We start from the raw sequence: 19,854 nt of genomic DNA on the forward strand, positions 1-19,854 counted from the left end.
ATTTTTCTGAAATAGTCTAATGGTAAAATCAATTGTGCCAGTATATTGTGTCAAATGAAGAGCCAAAAATGATAATTAGATTTAAAGTAGTAAAATTACAGTCAGAGCCTAAATACAAGTCTCAAGCCTTCATTCACAAGGAGTTATTAACAATGCATTTGTAATGCAGATTTACTTACTGTAAGGTTTACAGTTGATTAATTATTCAGATGCTCAAAGCAGTACTGAAATGCAACACTGTCTTCACTGACGTAGTGTCAACAATTACAGTCTAGTTATTTTCATGTTACAATGTACCCCGGTAAAGTGGACAGTAGAGAGTTTTGCAGGTCAACATGGATCAGGTTTTCATGCATGAGCTGAAGAAGTATGATTGTGTTGCTCTTAATACATAGATATGTTCACATCCTAATTTAAATGTGCCTTGTGTACCTTTTTCTTTTCTCTTAGGAAATTAAACTGTGATGCTTTCCAGTGGGAGTGCTGTGACGTAACATGTCTACACAGACACTGAAAGAATTTACTGTGTTTTTTCATTATAATTAGAACTGGAAGAGGTTATAATTTATCTCTTTTTATAAAGCACATACTATTCCATCTTAACAAGAAATAATGTTCAAGAGAGCAGCTAATGGTACATGGGTATTTTGGAACTCTCCTTACTTCACAAAATTTTGGTACGAAGGAGATAACTTTCCTTCACTAGCTGAAGTGCCTGGTACATGACAGGCCCTGGTGACTAGTTTTCAGATCTGCTCTTACAACAAACTTGTGGAGGACATGCAATGAGACAGCTTCTCAGCACCAGGTTCTTTGCTTAGCAAACAAACAGGTACGCGCACTTTTGCTACTTAAACAAGACAGCTTCATTTCAAATGCATGTACAGTTCCAATGAAACTCAAGAAGAGTGGGACATGTCTGAAAACAGGATTTTTCTTTTACTTTCCTTTGGCCTTCTGATTGACACACCAAGAGAATGAACAGCATCTTGTTTGGGAACTTCGGTGTTTCAAAGTATTTCAAAGGGAATAGTGAATAATGAACCAAGGGACAAGACTGTAAACAGGAGATATGAGGAAGGTAAAGAATGATAACAGGAAGAAACTGTTACAAAGTTATTGGGTAGTGGAGAACAAAGCGTGCTGCTAACATCCTCCCACGAGATGTGCATATACTGATCATATGACACAGATCTGACTGCTGCTTTGTCTGGCCCTGCTTGGAGCATGGGAGGCATTCTCCCTTCCTCTCTTATAAAGTCAAGGTCTCTTGAAATTTCTCCTCTCTGTTGGGTCTTTCAACATATTTTAATCAGTTTGTAAGTCCTCAAGGTGAAGCATCGAATAGAGTCATATTCTGGAAAAATGAAGAATAATAATAGGAAAGGACCTCATGTGATTCAACCTCATTCTTCAAAGTGAGAGCCATTGTTGATGATTGCCTGATTTGTTCTTAAAGACCTCCAATGCTTCTTCAGGTACTCTAGTTCAGGATTTTACCAATCTCTCTAATGTTACTTTTCTTAATATCTAATTTGCATGTTGCTGCAATTTTACATCCATTGTTCCTTATTCCACAGGCCATACATATGAAAAAAAAAATATTTTTATCATCCTTGCAGTATCCTTTCATCATGTTGTTGATTAATGCCTTCTTTTTGATTTCTTTAAGCTAAGCAACCCCAATTCTTTCAGAGAATTGACATCTCTTGAACTTTTTCCACGTATATCTCAACACAATGTTCCTAAAACTTGACACAGTATGCCAGATGAATCTATACCAGCACTGTGTGGGAAAATTATTTCATGTGATTTTCTGGTTACAATCTATCTCATATTCAGATTTCTGGGGTTTTGTAACAGCTTGGCATTGTTGATTTATGGTCAGCTTGTCTCAGCTTTCAGAACTTTTTAAAGATGTTCCAATATTAACAGCCTAAACGCTTGAAAACAGACCTTGGCCATTAAAATTATAATGAAATAATAATGCAAGGAACTTTTGGAATAAATATATACTTATTTCTCATTCAGTGTTGGATTCATTAAAAAGAATAATTTTGAATATCTCGTTTTGAACAGAGGTAAGAAACTCTATTATTTTGTTAATGTCTGCTGAAATTATCAAAGATTATCACCATTCCCAGAAAATGAAGGCTTCTAAGTGAGCACATAAAAAAAAATATCTCATAATTGCCAAGAAAATTGAGAGATTTGATAGCACCAGGATTCAGCAGATCACCAATAAGAATATATTGCTAAAATTACCTCAGAGTCATTTTACAAAGCACTAAATTAATGAAAATTGATCATGATTTTATCTTGGGATCCAAAAATTGAGTTTTCCCTTCCCAGTTTTTTTGGCTGTGACCTTGGCTGTGTGGTTGACTTTGTACAGTTGTTTCCTTCAGTCTAATTTGAAAGAGTTTGTAGCTAGACAGTCCCCTAATGTGAATTTACAGCATCCCATGCCACCAACCCCAATCTTATAATGCAACTTAAGAAACTGAAGGGACATACCTGGATATTGAAAAGTGGTGATCATAACCTCTGTTGATTATCAGAGGAATAACAAAAAATGGATTGGAGCCTGAGAAGGCAAGTGTACAATTTGTGGAGTGGTGAGAGCAATACTGATGGGAAAACTTTGGCAAAGAATTTGAAATACCATTTTAAGAGGAGGTACCAAAGGAAAAGAGTGGAAAATAATACATGTTCTTCATTACCCAGCAGAAGCATCATCAAAAAAGCCCCCACAAATCACACACACTGTAGTTCATATAGATCTGGGTCAAGAGGATGCACTAGATTTTAGCAAACACATTCTGCTCAAATAAGGAACTGTACAGTCAGGGTCTTTTACTGCCAGAGTGAGCCTTTTACTGAACCAGCCCTGCTAATTGTAAAGAAAACTCAGCACAGACAAAGTCTACTGAGCAGAGGAGAATCACAGGTGTTATAATGTAAATAGAAGAGAGGGAAAGGAAAGCTTTAAAAACAGAAAACAAATTGTACCACCATAACTCCAAATAATTCACTAGTACAGAGGTAGTTCTCTGCATATTAATAACAGAAAAAATGTAAGAACACAGGTATTGACCTATATGACAGATAATCCTCAGTCTTACCTTCCTCATAGTCGAATAGCATCAAAAGCAGCTGCAACCAGGGCAGTTTCAGCCTGATCCCCAGAGCACAGGTTGTGGGACTCCATCACATACCTCTACCCCATGAATTCTGGTTCTGGCATAACCTGTTTATCAATCTGGTTTTGCTCTTTTTCTCTGGCTGCTTGGAGGGCCTCAAACTTTGTGTGTGCCTAGTTTCCTCTGCCTTTGAGTCTGCCCAGTCCTACACTCTTGAGTTAAAGCTAATAAGACCCACATGGTCTGGTTGTCAACAAGCATGAATCAGCAGAAGTTTTACATAATGTCCTAGCACCAGGCAACTTGGGACTCTTGTAAGTGATTTTTCGTGTATCAAAACTAGGCTTATAATATTGCTTGGTATACAATGTATGCTGATTATTAACTTACAGTGTTTTTCAACTGTATACTATTTTTTGTTTTGAAAAAAAATCAGTCTTGCTTGTTAAGTTACAATCAGAATTGACTGTCTTTTCTATGTGGAGATGAAAGGATTGCTCTTTCCTTAGCAGTTCCTATCCAGCAGCTATGAAGTTGAAATACTGGGTAACTGTGAAATTTATGTACCTTTCCTGGGGGAGTACTATAGGCCTTTTTGCTGGTGAGGCACTGCTTTCATTTGATGAGAGGAATACTGACATACATCTCTATTTCTGTTTTTAAACAGACCATTTACAGAAAATGAAATAACTAATTTAGAAAAAAAGAGAAAGACATCACTGGGCAAAGGCTAAGTGTACTGGAAAGAAAAGCTATAATCTTAGAAAACGAATATAAAAAAATATTTGTCCCAATGACTAACTTTTTTCTTGCTTTGGTGGAGCAGGTTGACTGTAATCTTGAGGCTTGAAGAAAGCAGCATCTGATTTTGAAATTAATGCTAATATTTGGGGGTTTGTGTATAGGAGTCTTTGCTCAAAATGTGTTTATCATCTTTTGTAATGGGTGTGGGTGCCCACACTGTAAATACTTCTGTTAAAATTATATGTCACATGGGAAAATTAAATTTATGGATTAGTGCAATTTGATTTTCAGACTAGTGTCACCACTGTACATCCTGATCCTCAACACTCTGTTGCATTGGATCTCTGGCATAGAATGTATTCGTTATTGCTTCTGGAATGTAATTTACACTTACTAATTCGCTACAGATTGACCTTTTAAGACAACAGAAGATAAATAATGGGCTCAGCGAATCCCTGGAGCACCTTCATGAAGGTCTGCCAAAATAGACCTAATGATTCACACTTTTATAAGCCTAGGATTTGCATAGCATTAGGAATTATGTCCTGTAAATGATCAGCACTAAGACATCTAACAATCAAATAGCTTAGAGGAGCGCCTTTTCCCATACACCCATATCACAAGCTTAGTGATAGCAACCATTTGCACAGAGGGGTATTTCTGAAATTCTTAGAAAGAGCTATTAAATAAAGAGGAACTGTCTGAATTAGGAGCCTGCACAGCTATATATAGCAGCACAAAACTGGTCTATAATTCTAGTCAATGGCATGGCTCATTTCTAAAGTTGTACTTTCCTGGATGCTTTGAATGAGAATGGTGCTTCTAATAGCTATCTAACATGATAGTAAATGTCCACTTAAATAATAATTTGAGGATTTAGTACCTGGGTTTAGGAGAGTAAATCTTTCTCTGTATTAGAAAGGCCAAGTCATGAAGACATCTGGATCAAGCAAAAAAAAATACCAAAGGGGAAAAAAATAACAAAGTGGTAAAAAGCTCTTTAAACGGTATGGAGAATAACACATATTCTTGTAATGAGGAAGGAGAATAAAATGATAGTTTGCTCAAGATTTAATAGATTTATTAGTAGAATGAAGCAGATTTGGGAGCTTTAAGACATTAAGGAAACCCTGAGACCCTCTGGATGATTTGGAAGGGTGTCTTCTGAACCAGTTTTTGGTGGAGTGTACCATGTGTATCAGACCAATTCACTGCTCTTGTCACAGCCCCGAACCCTTTGCCGTGTCCTGGTGAGGTGTCATAAAAATGGATGCTATGGGAGACACCCAAGAAATATCTTCATGATATGGGAAGGTCTACAGGCATTTTCTGTACACCTGAGAAAAGCTCTTGGGAGAAACAGTCTTTAGCTGTTGCTCCCATTTGACTTCCCTTGCCATTAAAACACACTCTGGGAGATGCTATGGGGCAGCAAAAGTTAGCCAGTATACATACTGTCCTTGGAAATACACATACATAGCAGTATACTACTAATCATTATATTACTGATTGCAGTGATAGCATGGAAATCACAGAGCCTTAAAATCCCTTCATTTTGAAAAATGTGCCTTTTAAAAACAGAGTCAAGGTAGTCCCTATACTCAAGCAGCCCAAGTGGCCACAAACACACTGTAGACTGCCTGATGCAGAAGATTCATTTTGTCTGGGTCAAAAGTGACAGACAACCGAGGCTGTGAAAAAAAATGTTGTACTTGGAAGACAATTCAGAAAAGACTATCCATTTGAAATACAAGAAAATAAGTAAATAGCCAAGGGAGGGGATAATCAAGAATTTCTGTGGAAAGTAGATTATATAACTGAAGGATTTGCACTCACGAAGCAAGCTGGTGAAGAAATGGAGAAAATGGGTAAAAAGAGTTCTTGAAACTTGTATTTTTTTTTCTTTCCTCTTTGTCCTTCACTTTTTCCATTTTTCACTCTTCCTCCCCACATTTCCCTCCCCACCTCCTTCTCTAACGGAAACTTCTGATACTGTTTTTAAGGCTAAGAAAATGTACCAAGCCCAAGAGAAGACTACACTGACAGGTAAAATGTTACGAAGGAAAATGGTATGATGGAAGTTATTATGAAAGGTCAGGGAAACAGATCAGAATAAATACTTGAGTACCACAACACTTGTGAAGGAAAAGAAGGTTGGGGGTTATAATATGATGGATGAAAATGAACAAGATACAAAAAGCAATAGATGTGAAGTTTTATGATTGATGGAGTTAATATTAATAAGGCACAGTGCATATGACAAGTAGGCACACATGGCATGCAAGAATTCCTCTCTTAGCCTCCACCTGGAAGAGTAGATATACTGCTAAAACATTATTCGATCATATTAAGAATATTAAGAAACTAACATTGGTAGGACAGAATAATCAATGGTATCAAACACTAAATTATATACCTGGACTCAAAATATTGCCTATTTCCTTCATACTGATCATAGACTTTTGTAAGAATTAAGCAAGTATGAATAAAATTATCAGGATAGGATATGAATAATGTTTTAATTTTCTTGCAAAATATTGTCTTTAAGCAAACAAAAACTTTGAATAGAACTAGGCAGTAATGACTTTCTTCTCCTGTGAGAACATGCAGAGCAAAAAAGAAAATAATCCATCTCAAAAGATACTGAAAAATCAGAATCTTAAAAATATCAATAAGCAGATGAATCAAAGGAAAATGAAACTAAACTCAAAAGGTGGAAATAGTTTGATAATGTCAATACCTAACATTTTGACACTTAACTTTTAACTAATTTTTAAATAAATTTAAGAACAAAAATAATATTGATAACAATAACAAAAAATCCATTTATGCTTTGCAAACACAGAGAAGAACCAGTCAGGCAGCTCCAGGACTCAAGCGTTCAAACTGATCAGTGAACTCCACTTCTTATTGAATGACTTGGAGCAATTCACAGTCCCCAACTGATGTTTCTTTGGCTGCAGCTTTTCTAGTCATATAGTCCTTTCCCTTTAGCTGCTCTCATCTCTAAAGAGAAGAACCAGCTGAAACCTCTCTTTCTGCTTTGCTTTCAGTCCTTAAGAAAATATCCTGCATATTTCATTCAAGGCAAAATCCTTCTAAAGTTTCAGTGAGTCTCGGCACTTCCGTTGCTCTCAGGGCTGGAAAGCTGCAGTTCCATGGCCTGTGGCAGATCTGATTTGTCTGCTGCTGCTGTCTTACCCACTCTGACTGGCTAAGGTATTACACAGAATTTTTTGGCACTTCTCAGACACTCAGATATCTGACCCTTTTTCTCAAGCTCTCATTACTATACCTGCATTAGGAAATGGGAAAAGCCCTGAGGTGGGGGACACACAGTTGTACTAGTGAAAAAATAATAATGTCAGGGTTTTTTTGGTATAATTCAATGTACTCAAAGAAATAGTTTATGGCAGAAGAGCCTCTCTAAAATAGTTTCTGTGCTCCAGACCTTTGGGGTGCAGCATGGCAGCAAACCTTTGTAGGACAAGGCTTCCTTTTGTGTTTGCTGAATATCTAGCACAACGGAGCCCAAGTCTTTACTGTGGCATTTAGGTGCTGCTTTAATACCTCTGATAACAAGAGAGGGTAAGAAACAGGTAAAATAGCACACAGTAATTTGCTGAAGTAGATTTCTAAATTCCTTTTATGTTACTTGTACTAACATCCTCCATATTTATTACTAACCTTTTCCACTAAGCTCTGCAATCAGTAGTCTGCCTGGCTGGGATTTATAATGGTGGGACAGACTTCGGTGCAGCAAACACATTATATCTCTCAGAGATACTTCTATCCAACAGCTAAACGTGAGCAGTAAAAGCTGACCAAGCACACAAAAGGTTTCTATAATTGCTATAATTATGTAGAAGCTTTAGAATAAAACATCATTCCTCCATGCCCCCCTTTTACCTTTGAAAATTCATTGTCAAAGAAAATGAAAAGGAATTGTTCAATAGAGGGGTCACTCTCCTCAGACTTTGATGCTTTTGGTTGGAAATTAAATCCATAGTGATTACAAAGTGGATACAGTACCTAATTATAATGTTAGTTCTTGTGGTAATGTATAATAATAATGTACCTCATTTATATCACTTCTTCACAGAGGATTACAGAAGCTGGGGAAACACAGCTTAGTTATAACTCTTTAAAAGTTACTGCTGGAATAAACCTAGAGCTGATAAAACTGAAATCCTATCATAGCACTGAAATAAAAGCTTTGTGAAGATGTGGGAGAAAGAAAGGACCCTTTAAGAATTTTTTCTATCCATAGAGCATTTTGAGGCTTTGAAGGTGATAAAGAAAGATGTTTGCAGAAGCAAAATATAAGGAAGTCCTGCTCTGCGGGGATGTAGCCCCTGGGGACAACAGCCCCTTGCTGTTCAGCTTCAGCAGGGAAACTTGGATGTGAGAAGCCATTAATTCATTGCAATATGTGGAACATAAGCCCATTTTTCTCTTTCTGATTTTAAAATTCATGTCACAAAGGCTGTTGGTGAATTGAAGGTTTGAAAACATGTTTTGTCCTGTGCTTTTGTCCTGCCCGTAGTGGAGATGAAACTGCATATGCAACAGTACAGGGTAGGAGACTCAGTCATTTTAGGTGCCTCTTGGGAGTGCATTGCTGTAGGTTGAGCTTCCCCAGCACAATGAGAGGTAATCTCTGTTGGCCATTCCAGCCACAAACACACCTGTCTATGCAGAATTCTTTTTGTCAAATGGGAAAACATGTAGGACACAGCCTGAGCAATGAAATATCCTTCTTTCCTGCTTACACAGCAAGAATTTGGGTTGAGAGTGGCAGAATTTCAGTATTTCAATGTCTTTGGTGATCAAAAAATATGGCAAAGAGCCTCTGAGGATTTACAAATGTCTAAGGGAAAAGGTTGCCCACAATCTAGTGAAACCAGTGAGAATTAGTTGCTTAAATTCTCTCTACGTTTTTAGAATAAATCTGTGAATTCCACCTGTACACTTAGATAGGAAAACAGTATTGAAAATCCATTCATAGTGTTCGTACTACAGCTCTTAGACAAAGTTAAATTATGCAGAAATGGATGAATTTTCCTCTCAGAGGGGTCAGTATCAATTTAAATTTTAGAGTTGTTCTCAGTTTATGTGGGCAGGAGAGAAAGCAGAATTTCACCAATATTAGGTCATACATTAATAAAACAGATAAAGCAAATCAAATCCAAAGAGAATTAATCTAATAAAAAACAGATATTAAGAAATATCTAATTAAAATATATATCCACAATGAAATGCTATTGACATGAGACTTCAGAGAAGTTTTCAAAAATATGGGAATCAACTTTATTGCTATTTAACGTCATCACCAGATTAGACAGACTGCTGAGACAACAGACATTTTTTGGTGATGCTTAGGACCCAGTAGTTCATGGGTTATGATAGTGTGCAAAGTGTGAGTTTAGCAATTATGTTTTAAATGTACAGCATAAAAATGTAGACAAGATGCGAGTGGCATAACTGTCAGCAGTAGTGTCACAAAACCACACAAAACTGGGGGGCATTTTGAATCTGTGGACCCGCAAAAGTAGTAGCTTTTGTTTTTTCTGATGTAATCTCTGCCACGTATATCTACTTCTCTCTTCTAAAAGTGATCCTTTTTCAAACTGATTAGCCTGCCTCTTCAAGTCACACAGAGAAATCTCAGCGATTTCACTGCCTTAGAAATCTCTTTTAGCTGTAGATAAGTGTAGTAGCAACACGACAATGAGATGGTTGCAAATGGAAAGTAATCAAGTGACATGACTGATGATGCAGAGCATGTCTGTGGCCGCAAAGCCACCTTTTAAAAAATTATTAGCTACTCTGTTCTATTCTGTTTCTTACATTGCAACTGCCAATTTTGCATCAGAGCCCTAGTGATTTCCATGACAGATAGTATGTGCAACACCAAAACACTTTTATGCTTTTTATGCTGTTTTATCCTGCAGTCATTCAATAGGTAATTATTACCCTAGAACAATGAACAGCTCATCCAGCAACACTCAGAAGTCTGCTGATGGTAACAGAGTTTTGTTAGCCTTTATTGTGCTCACCTGAAGATGCCTGCTGAGCCTCAGAACTGTGGTGTTTTTTTTTTCAATGCCTTATAATTACAATGTCATGTGAGAGAACAAAAATATTCCTCCTCTGGACATTTTTTAAAAAGTCTTTAGTAGAATAGGTATTGATTACAGCTTTTCCAGCGTTCAGAAGGAACTATTTATTGCTCCATGAGTTGAGTGATCTTAGCTGACCTGCCGAGTCAAAAGCTTTCATGTAGTCGATATAGTATTTCTCATGTCTCTGGTATGGGTCCTCTGTCAATTCTATAATTGTCTTTCAGTTGAAAGATTCCACCCTATATTGCTTAACTCAGTGTGTTCTGGTACCATTTCACTAGCCAGGATTGTTATCTTCTCCTGACGCATCGTGGTACTTTGCTTGCAGGACAAATTAGTGGAACTTTTAGGGTTAATGATAAGTGAGCAACTTCTGCTGACTTTTTTTTTTCTCCATTACCTACTTTCATGAACAGACCATCAAGCCTTATTAAAAATATTATGATGTTCAATCATTATTTTCTTTGGTTATTTTGTCTTGTCACCCTGCTTATGGGACATATCCTGATTATAATGTTCCTTCTTTTAAAGCAGTTTCTTTTAGAAGAATTTAGTTTGGGTGCTCTGATATCTGCGTAGCTGTAATTCAGGTTTTTTTCCAGGTTTTGAAGGCAGACACACCAGTTTCCTTAATCCATAGCTCTTCATCTCTGCACACTCTTTGTATGTTCAGCCAGAACCTGCACAGCTGAGACTGGCATCCTCCTGGACTGTTACTGTTAATGATAAATTTAAATGTCTCAGCCTTCCCTCTTGTTAGGCAAATTAAAAAAATAATAAAAAAAATTCAATTTACATTTATCAAAGAAAAGGTTCAGAGGTAATCTGTTTGCAGTCCGTCAGTGCTCTGACAGGGAGGAAGCTGGTGAAAGTATAGGAAACTTGAATTAGTTCAGGGAAGGGTGTTCAGTGTTTGAAAGATAAAAAGAATCAGGACACATATTCCACAGTGATGAGGATGAGCAACTACAGGAATACATCAGCAACAGAATCAGTCTATTCTCCATATATGACATCTCAAAATCAAGAATTTTTGTTAAGAACATAGTATATGACAGACACGTGGATACAAAGCAAAGATTATGGGAAATGACGTGACTCGAGTTGCTCAGGAGACTAAATTGTGTGCATTAACTTTAAAGCCTGAAAAGCCTTCCATCAATTTTCATCATTATAACCTGATAGTGAGCTTCATGCAGAACCTTTGAGAAAAGAAACGAGTCAACCAAACCAAGCCCTGAAGAGAATTGTGGTTCAGACTGAGCTTCCTCCTTTCCATTCCAAAAATAAGCATTGCCAGTGTTCATTTCTGCATCACTGGCAGATTTAGATCTTCTCTCTTGTGACTTTTGTTGACTGAGAAAATTATACTTTTTGCATCTATTCCCTTAAATTTTCACTACTTAATATAAAGAATTTCTTCTGTTGAATTCATGACATTTCATGTTTAACACTTTTGAGTCAGTAATTTTGTTTAAATACCCTGGCTGCTGGCAACAATATTTGAAAATTAAACTGGGCCTTCAAAAAACTTACTACATTTACAATTAGTATACCTAGCTATTCATCTTAATATATTTGAGATACTTTAGTTTTTCATTAATGGCTTGTAGCTGGGATCGATGCTACTTTCCTTCAGCACTTCAAATGTTCTGAGGCATTTCTGCTGTAAATCACATTCAAAGAAGAACAACAGAGCTGGTGAAGGATCTAGAGTCCTGTGAGGAGCAGCTGAGGGAATTGGGATTGTTTAGTCTGCAAAAAGGATGCTCAGGGGAGACCTTATCGCTCTCTACAACTACCTGAAAGGAGATTGTAGTGAGGTGGGCATCAGTCTCTTTTCCCAAGCAACAAGTGACAGGATGAAAGGAAACAGCCTCAAGTTGTGTCAGGGTAGGTTTAGGTTGGTTATTAGGAAAAATTTATTCACTGAAAGGGTTATCCAGCATTTGAACAGGCTGCCCAGAGAAGTGGTTGAGTCACTATCCCTGGAGGTATTTGAAAGACTTGTAGAAGTGTCACTTAAAGACATGATCAGATGATGGACCTGATAGTGTTAGGTTTATGGTAGGACTTTGTGATATTAAGGGTCTTTTCCAACCTAAATGATTAGATGATTCTGTGTCTGGTCCAGACATACCACAGTATCTAGATTAAAGATTTGTTTTGGAGCAATGGTATGGTTTTGAAGTGAATTCCTTGAATGTCACTGCTATGCACTGATTCTCTTTGCAGAATGGTTTTGGTGCACTCAGACTCAATTGCCTTCAAAGGAAATTAGTCCCAGATCTGTTAATCAGGTATCACCAAATGTCCTTCAAACCCAGGGGAGACAGAAAGTCCACAAAAAAAATGGTTTGACACTCTACTCCAAAATGCACAGTCTGCATGCAGGGGCATGAAAACCAGCTGTTTCGCTCTATGGACAAGTTGCTCTTGCCTTAAATTACTTGTTCATTTAGACGTACTCTCTGATTGCTGTATTGTAGACTTCCTTCTGATTCTAGGATTGTCAGTGAGAGAATTAACCTCAGGGTTTAAGAGCTGTTTTCTGCACCCTCTTATGGAAAACACAAATTGCCTAATTTTTAATAGGAAAGAACACTTCTGATTGAGAACATCTTGGTTTTGGTAACCCAAACTTACGTAGAGTCACTTCTGAAAACTCATTCTTTAAATTCAGGTAGAAATTGAGCTGAGCTGAAGACAGAAAGAAAACCTCGTTAAACCAATTTTAATTTAAAACCGGTTAAAGTTTCATAAAAAGAATGCTATACTTAAAATAATATGAAATCCTCTTCTTTTCAGCATTCAAATTATGGACTGCATTTTCATTATTCTAATATACATCATCTGTCAAGATAGCAGCTTTCAATTTGATTGTTAATTATTCTTCTTTGTATGTAAGACATTTGAGCCATTTTAGAGCTTATTCCACTTTGCAATTAGATGTGGTGATTAGAATGCCTTTTATATGCTGTTAGAATATTCTTTTAACAGTGCTCAACTTTACATATCCATTCTTGCCTTCAAATGTTCAGCGAATTCTTTCACTCTGCAATGAACATCTCTAGGTATGTCCCTGTTGTTATTCCATTCAACTGTCTGACACTGTTTGCTGATGTAGTTGATACCCCCTTATCACTTCTCAGCAGACAGTGCATGTGTTGGTTCCTCAGTTTTCTCATTTGCAGTTCTTTCAATTTCTGAGCTTTCCTGTATGCTCTATTGACTTGACTGAAATTCAAGTTCTCGTTTAGGCAATTCTATTCTTTTTAATTTTAATCGTAGTTTTTCTTTGAGAATGTTTTTACTTTTTTCTTTCCAGTAATCTGTTGTTTCATTTTATATCATCTTCTGTTTTTGAAAGACTTACGGTTTCTTATGGTAACCATAAAAATTATGTGATACACTTGAGCTCACGACAACAGGTTCATGTATAGAGTGAAGTATGGTGGTTTTCTACCTCCTCAGTAATATATGCAACTAATCTGGTACCTACAGTGAGATCAATCTGACTGCAGGTCTAAGCAAAATATTTGCACTGTTACTAATTATACTATTCTTGATCCCTCTCTCTTCAGATAATAGATGGATCCTAAAGCAAAATTTTGTTTTAGGTAGTCACCGTGCTTTCTTACGAGTAGTTGTGATCTCAGCCCCCAAGTGCTGTATACAAGCATCTATGAATGTAGTGGTCAAACCCAGCTATTGCTTTCCCATTTTGCCTTTTCTCTTCTATGCTCCTTTGTTCAGAATTATAGTCACTTCAGAAGACTTGACATTCAAACAGGGTTTAGATCTCAAATTTTTCTTCCTTTTAAGCCAAAACCTCACTGTACCAAATCTACAAACTCATTATCACTGGCAGTAATTCTGTTTGGGTTTTTTTGTGTGTGTGATTTTTAAACACGGGATACCTCTTAGATAAAATGTTTAACACTAGAAAAACTGAAAAATTTGATTGTACCAAACCCAACATTTATTTCAGTATTCTGTAGCGTATCTGTCTAAAGATTTGAACTCATTAAGCATCACTTCCTACTGTTCTAGTTCTTTAAATGATTTGCAGTTTGCAAATCATGCACTTTATTAAGTATTTGACACATTTTTTTTTTTACTCTCTATGCCTTTCAAATACAACAGAACAAAACATAAAAATATTTTAAAAAACACCTACAGTGTATGCCATATTTTTTACTTTTTCTTTATCACAAATATTTGAATAATCACTCTGCAACAGTCACAAGCTGGAGAGGCTTTTGTTTTTTCAGCTTTACTCTACATCCTTTAAGCTGAAGCTGATGTGAAACATCATAAGTCACCACGGCCTTTGACCCTGAGGTCTGCCAGAAATACTTGTCTCTGGGTGGCTTTTAACAACTTGGCTATAATTTAAATAGTGGTAAATTAACAGAGCAGAGTTAACAGAGAGAATATGTGTTTCACTGTGGAAGTTAAATGGGCAGCACAATGCTTTTTCTCAAAGATTTCAGATCTATTAAATTTTCTGTCCTAGACTGCCAAGCCAAGATAGTTCAAATATTGTAGATTACTGTTACTGAACTACAGATGATATATTTTCTCTTTGTAACTAATTGCAGAATTACCTGTAGGTCCTGGTCTCCAATAGTATGTTGAAAGAGCTGATACAGTGTTTAATGACTAAAAACATCAAAATGTCTTGGCTAGACTATTTTTTACTATTCAAAATAGTTTCAAGAAGGGTAGAAAATATTTTCAAGAAGGTCGTAATGATTGGAGGTGCTTTGTCTTGGAGTCTATCTTGAGGATATTTTTGAAGTCCATGGTTTTCTGAAATTTTGATGAGACATCACCTGGAAAGCATTCTGCCAGGAAAGGTTTCAAAGATTGGCATTCAAAACTTCAGAGCACTTTAAGGGCAGCTTTGAAAATTTATTATGACACTTTCTCAAATTAGTACTTGCCTGGCTATGCTCTGAAAAAGACAGATTTCTCAGGTCTTTTTAGTCTTCATTCTATTGCTAGCTTATAGGAGTGCAAACAGGGATTCACAAAAATGTTTCTGTCACTTTCTGATCAAACATAAAGAAGCGATCAGTGCTCAAAGGCAGACATCCATGATATTAGTGTTTCCTTCCCTTTCAGTCAGCTAAGGAGTGAAATATGCCTTTCCACAGAAGGCACTTTAGCAAATAGCAATCATTACTGCACCATGCAAACAATCAAGAAGTATTAGAGAAAAATGCTACTAATTGGATCAATATAATCCAATTTCTCTCTCCTTAATTACAAAGTGAACTAGATACAAATTCTTTACATTGTCTTCCATGTAATCCTATATTTTATATTCTATCTTATACAATTTTAATCAACGATACTTGATATTTCTATGGAGTCTTTCAGTAACATCGTTAAACATCAAACATAGTCTTTTATGTAAAATGAGAAAAGAATTAGGTATAATAAAAAAATAGTTCCCACTATAAACAATAGTCATTTTTATGTTTTGAAATGCATCTAAAATATTTGATGAAAATACATATTATATGTTGTAAATTATTTCTATCCTTCAATTAAAATGTGTTTTTGTTTAATATGTACAAGTGACTATGTATGGTCACTCTACAGTTTTGTTATAAATATTTGCCAACTGCAGATATTAAAATGCTAATGTCACTGAGTCTATGGTGACAAAATAAAGCTCTGTTCAGAGTTACAAAAGCTAATGCTAATGATGAAAGTTTAATCTTACAGTTTATTTTTAGAGCATAAACAAACCTATGTGAAGAGAGGAAATCGTAGCTTTCTATTATTGATTATTTTAAAAACTTCCTTCAAATGCCTATGTGACTCATTCTAGTCCTTCCTGTATTCTGTGTAATTTTTCTTGGTGGATCATGTCTATTTAAACTTCAAACTTGTTGAAACAGAAGTTTACAACTTGGAGCTGCAAGTCTAGAAGAGACACTGCAGTTTTGGATTGCATTGAGCAAACAAGCCCTTTTTCAGAGGCACATAAACAAGCAAGTTGTAAATACAATAGTTTATTTTACATCAGTCCTCTCATTGATTTGTTATTTCAGTTAGACCATTTCACATTTTATCTTGAAGGTGAGGACATATGTCTGTTCCACTGTGATCCCTCAGGACATAGCGCCAGTTAAGCTGTAAGAAGCTTCTACCTGGGAAGAGACTCTTCCTATTCCTCTTTGTTTCTCCTCTCCTCCTCCCCCTGGCTGTTTCACACCTCACACTTGACTCTTCTGTTGTTTCAGGAGAGTGCAGCTGCTGCTTTTGCTTTCTTTTTCTGCTTCGTGCACTTTCCTTTCGAACCACTGGTCTGTCGGAAAGAAGTTTTCTGAAGGTCAAAGGTTGTCCTGACACTTCTGCCTGAAGATAAGCTGGGCCTCTCTTTTTCCAGCCATCCTCTGAGACAGCACTGCTTCCTGACTGCATTGCCCACAATTCTAAATCACTTTTTGCACACTGCAGAAAGCAATATGTTTGTATTAACAGCAGCTTCATCAGACACCTTTCTCTGCTGTTCTCACATGGATCTGCAATACCATTTTTAATAACTGTCCTGTTCGAACCCTTTCCTTATCTTCACATAACTTTCTGATTTCCAACTTTCCTTCCACTACAGTGGTCCTTGATCATGAGGCAGTTGGCTGCATTCACAGTTGAGATGCCTACTGTTTATTTTGTGCTTGTTAATGACCACAAGGCATGCCAACACAACATGGTCAAATCTGTTTCGTTACTGAGTCTGTGACTTTCCAAAATATTTTGAAACCTAGCAGAACTTCACTTTTACTTTAAAACTTTTTATGTTCATAAAACAAATACTCCAAACAAAAACATTTATCGTTTTGCTTTTCTTAAAGAAGCAATTTTTTATGTGAACAGCCACAGGTCTACCATTGTCTTTAACAGGGATTACTTTAGAGGTTAATGTACTGAAAGAAGAATACAACAAAAACACTGTCAGGATGAAACAAAAAGGAAAGGTATCCAACTGTACTGAATTGCTACAATAAATCTTACAACCAAAAAATAAATAAATCATGAAATCTAGCATATGGGATTTTTAGGTAGAACTTAATTAATGCACTGCATTAAAGAATAATTTTCAAGACTATTTCCCCTGCAAGGGGGTACTTTAATAAAAAAAAACAGCATCCATTCTGTTAATATTTCATATCAAGAGTTTTTACAGATATTTCAGATGCTAAAACTGTAATGGTTGGCTATTCTTTATTGCCAGCTTTCATCTGTATAAATAACCTGCTGCCAAGAAGCTAGAGTTTCTTGGTGCCAAGTGATTTGATTTAATGTGAAGATAATAATCTGTTGATGCTTCCTAATCTAAATAGGGTGCTTTGAATAAAAGGTAGGTGGTAAAGCACATGAAGCACATCAAGTTTTTACAAAATGGCAAAAACTGAAAATCTAAATCAGTAACTGAAAGATATGTTTTCAAAAGGTCATTTAAAGCCAGAGTTTTGAAAGATTAACTCATTTTGGTGCCAAACATCCTCTATAAACAGATCACTTTAGTTTCATTTTGTATCTGCAGTGAATTTTTAAAATTATTTTAACAACCTGTTGCTCTTTTTAACAATTATATAGCTAACAATAAACAAATATGCATTTCTTGTCATTTTGGTAGCTGGCCAATTTAACAGTTCTTTTAATGATGCTGCCTTCAATTAACAGGCTATTATATCAAGGCATATTTATCACAAAGATATATTATAAGAAATATTTCAGCATCCAGCTTCTTCAGAAATGGGCACATTAAAAATTTTGGCCAACACTTCTGCTTAACACTGAAAATATTGATGTTACTCTAGTTATTAAAATGTTCAAGTGAAAGTTCCCTGAAACTTTTAGATGGCTGATATTTTTCCAAATAAACATATCTTAGCCTGCTAGACACCAAAGTCATAAACTGTGGGTGAGAAATTTTGTTCACATTGTATTTATTCAAATATAGGGACTATGTAAGCTGTTCTGAATAGCCTGAAGGAATGAGATGGTATTTCTTCCACCAGGCTTCAGCTTATTTAATTTAACATTTAACTTAAAATTGTAAAATAGAAGTGGGTGGTGTTGAGAAGCATTCAGTAGCCAGATGGATGCCTTGTGGAACCACTCTAGTCAATAATAAACTTAGTAAAAAAAGATTTTCTATCAAGTTGCAGACCTTCTGTTTCCAGTCAAGCATAGAGAAGGGACAAGCAGCCTGATGGCACATATGTATTCTGATTCAAGCTGTCAGCTGAAGATATCAAACTATATCTGTTCCCTCTGAAGCTTAAATAGGGTTTACACTTAAAATGTCTAGAGAGCTTATTTCTGGAAATGATGTTAAGTCAGGGGAAGCTGGAAGAGCTTGACTGCAATATCAATATATTTGGGTAAATTTGTACCAGTGGAGGAAGAAAATGCCCATGTTTGAAGGACTTCAAGAGGCAAGCCATGAGAGAAATCCTCCAGTAACATGACGGATGTATTCTATTTGCCTTGCACATTCAGTGTGGTATTATACAAGGGTAACTCAATAATGTACAAAAAAAGCCTTGTGCAGGCATAATCTTTATGTGAATTCTAATTCTACATGCTAAGTGGAGATTACATAGTGAAGGTGACAAGTTTCATTGTACAGAGGTACTAAGGATTATTTATCAGTGAACTCTATTAATCAGTAGTATAGGGTCCATTTGGGACACTAGTGATTATGGTTCTCAACCAAATCTCATCTTATTTGTCCTTTCTCCCTGCTTACTCTATGTTATTGATATCATTGAAATGTTACATCAACTGTATGTTCAATGGCATTCATGACAAATGGGTGTCAAACACTGGGCATTTTTTTATATGTAAATAAAGAAGCAGAGAACTTTTGACTCCTTAAGGGGTGTAATTATACAGTGCATCCAAACTTTTTATTAACAATTTGATCATTTCCCCAGGGTTTTATCTTTTTTTTTTCTCGTTATTTTTGATAATTAAATGTGATCCCAATAAATGAGATCAGCTTAGTATTTGCACAGTCAAAAAGATACCAGTCATTTTTCTGCGGTAGATGGTTGATATTTTCTTAAAGATGTCATGTTCTGGGTGAATTTTGTGCATAGTGTTTTGTTAAATAACCTAGTATTTTATTAATTATTTTTGAGAGCACATTGTTTCTGGAAGGGCAGATGTGTGATTTGATGCTTTGTGTGGTAATTAACATCGTGGTAGTGAACAGTCTTTACTCTTGTGTTTGAAAATATCTTCCCCTTCCCTTAATTCCGCAGAATACCCTGGGGCATTGTTATAATATGCCTGCAGATTTACTGTCATCCCTGGGAGATACATAGACAGAAAAATAAATACTTTTTTCGTTTCTCCATTTAGGATTCATCAGGCCTCTATTGATCTTTGCTATTTCCCTCAAAGGATTTTCTGAAGAGGCATATTAACTGTATAATAAATATTAAAGGCACTTCAACTTCTGGCAATGAAAGCTTTCCCATTTTAGGGTCTCTTTGGTATGCAGAAGGTATACCTAACCATTGAAGTAAATACACTTATGCACCCAGACCACCTGTTTGAGTGGATTTTACCTTGGTGGATCCTGATGGCTATGAGAACACAGATGATAGAAATCAGTGGAAATACAAAGAGGTCAGGAAGGTTGAATGAACTCAGACACTTTTTAAATTTCTATTATAATATACAGCTTATCTAATATGAATGCCTACAACTGTGCTTCCTAATACTTTGGGAATGGAAATTGTATGCTTCTTCATATGGTCCTGAACAGGGCCCTACTGCAGTAGATGCATGTGCAGTGAGAAGATACA

General features: G+C 36.2%; 2 long non-coding RNA genes across 3 annotated transcripts in view; one reads left to right on the forward strand and one right to left on the reverse strand.

Annotated features, from left to right (window-relative positions):
* Nucleotides 1-3,361, reverse strand: part of LOC110366126 (uncharacterized) — a 100,505-nt gene extending 97,144 nt beyond the window's left edge. The window contains exon 1 of the long non-coding RNA XR_002426214.2: nucleotides 3,126-3,361. This is a non-coding gene — a long non-coding RNA (uncharacterized LOC110366126). The remainder of the gene's footprint in view (nucleotides 1-3,125) is intronic.
* Nucleotides 1,226-19,854, forward strand: part of LOC110366125 (uncharacterized) — a 31,084-nt gene continuing 12,455 nt past the window's right edge. Inside the window, exons 1-2 of one of the 2 annotated variants that reach the window (XR_010473906.1) lie at nucleotides 1,226-1,478; nucleotides 5,891-5,933. This is a non-coding gene — a long non-coding RNA (uncharacterized LOC110366125). The remainder of the gene's footprint in view (nucleotides 1,479-5,890; nucleotides 5,934-19,854) is intronic. The other variant, XR_010473907.1, reaches the window with a different exon arrangement.

Source organism: Columba livia, chromosome 7, assembly GCF_036013475.1.
Source record: "Columba livia isolate bColLiv1 breed racing homer chromosome 7, bColLiv1.pat.W.v2, whole genome shotgun sequence".
Taxonomy (NCBI): Eukaryota; Metazoa; Chordata; class Aves; order Columbiformes; family Columbidae; genus Columba; species Columba livia.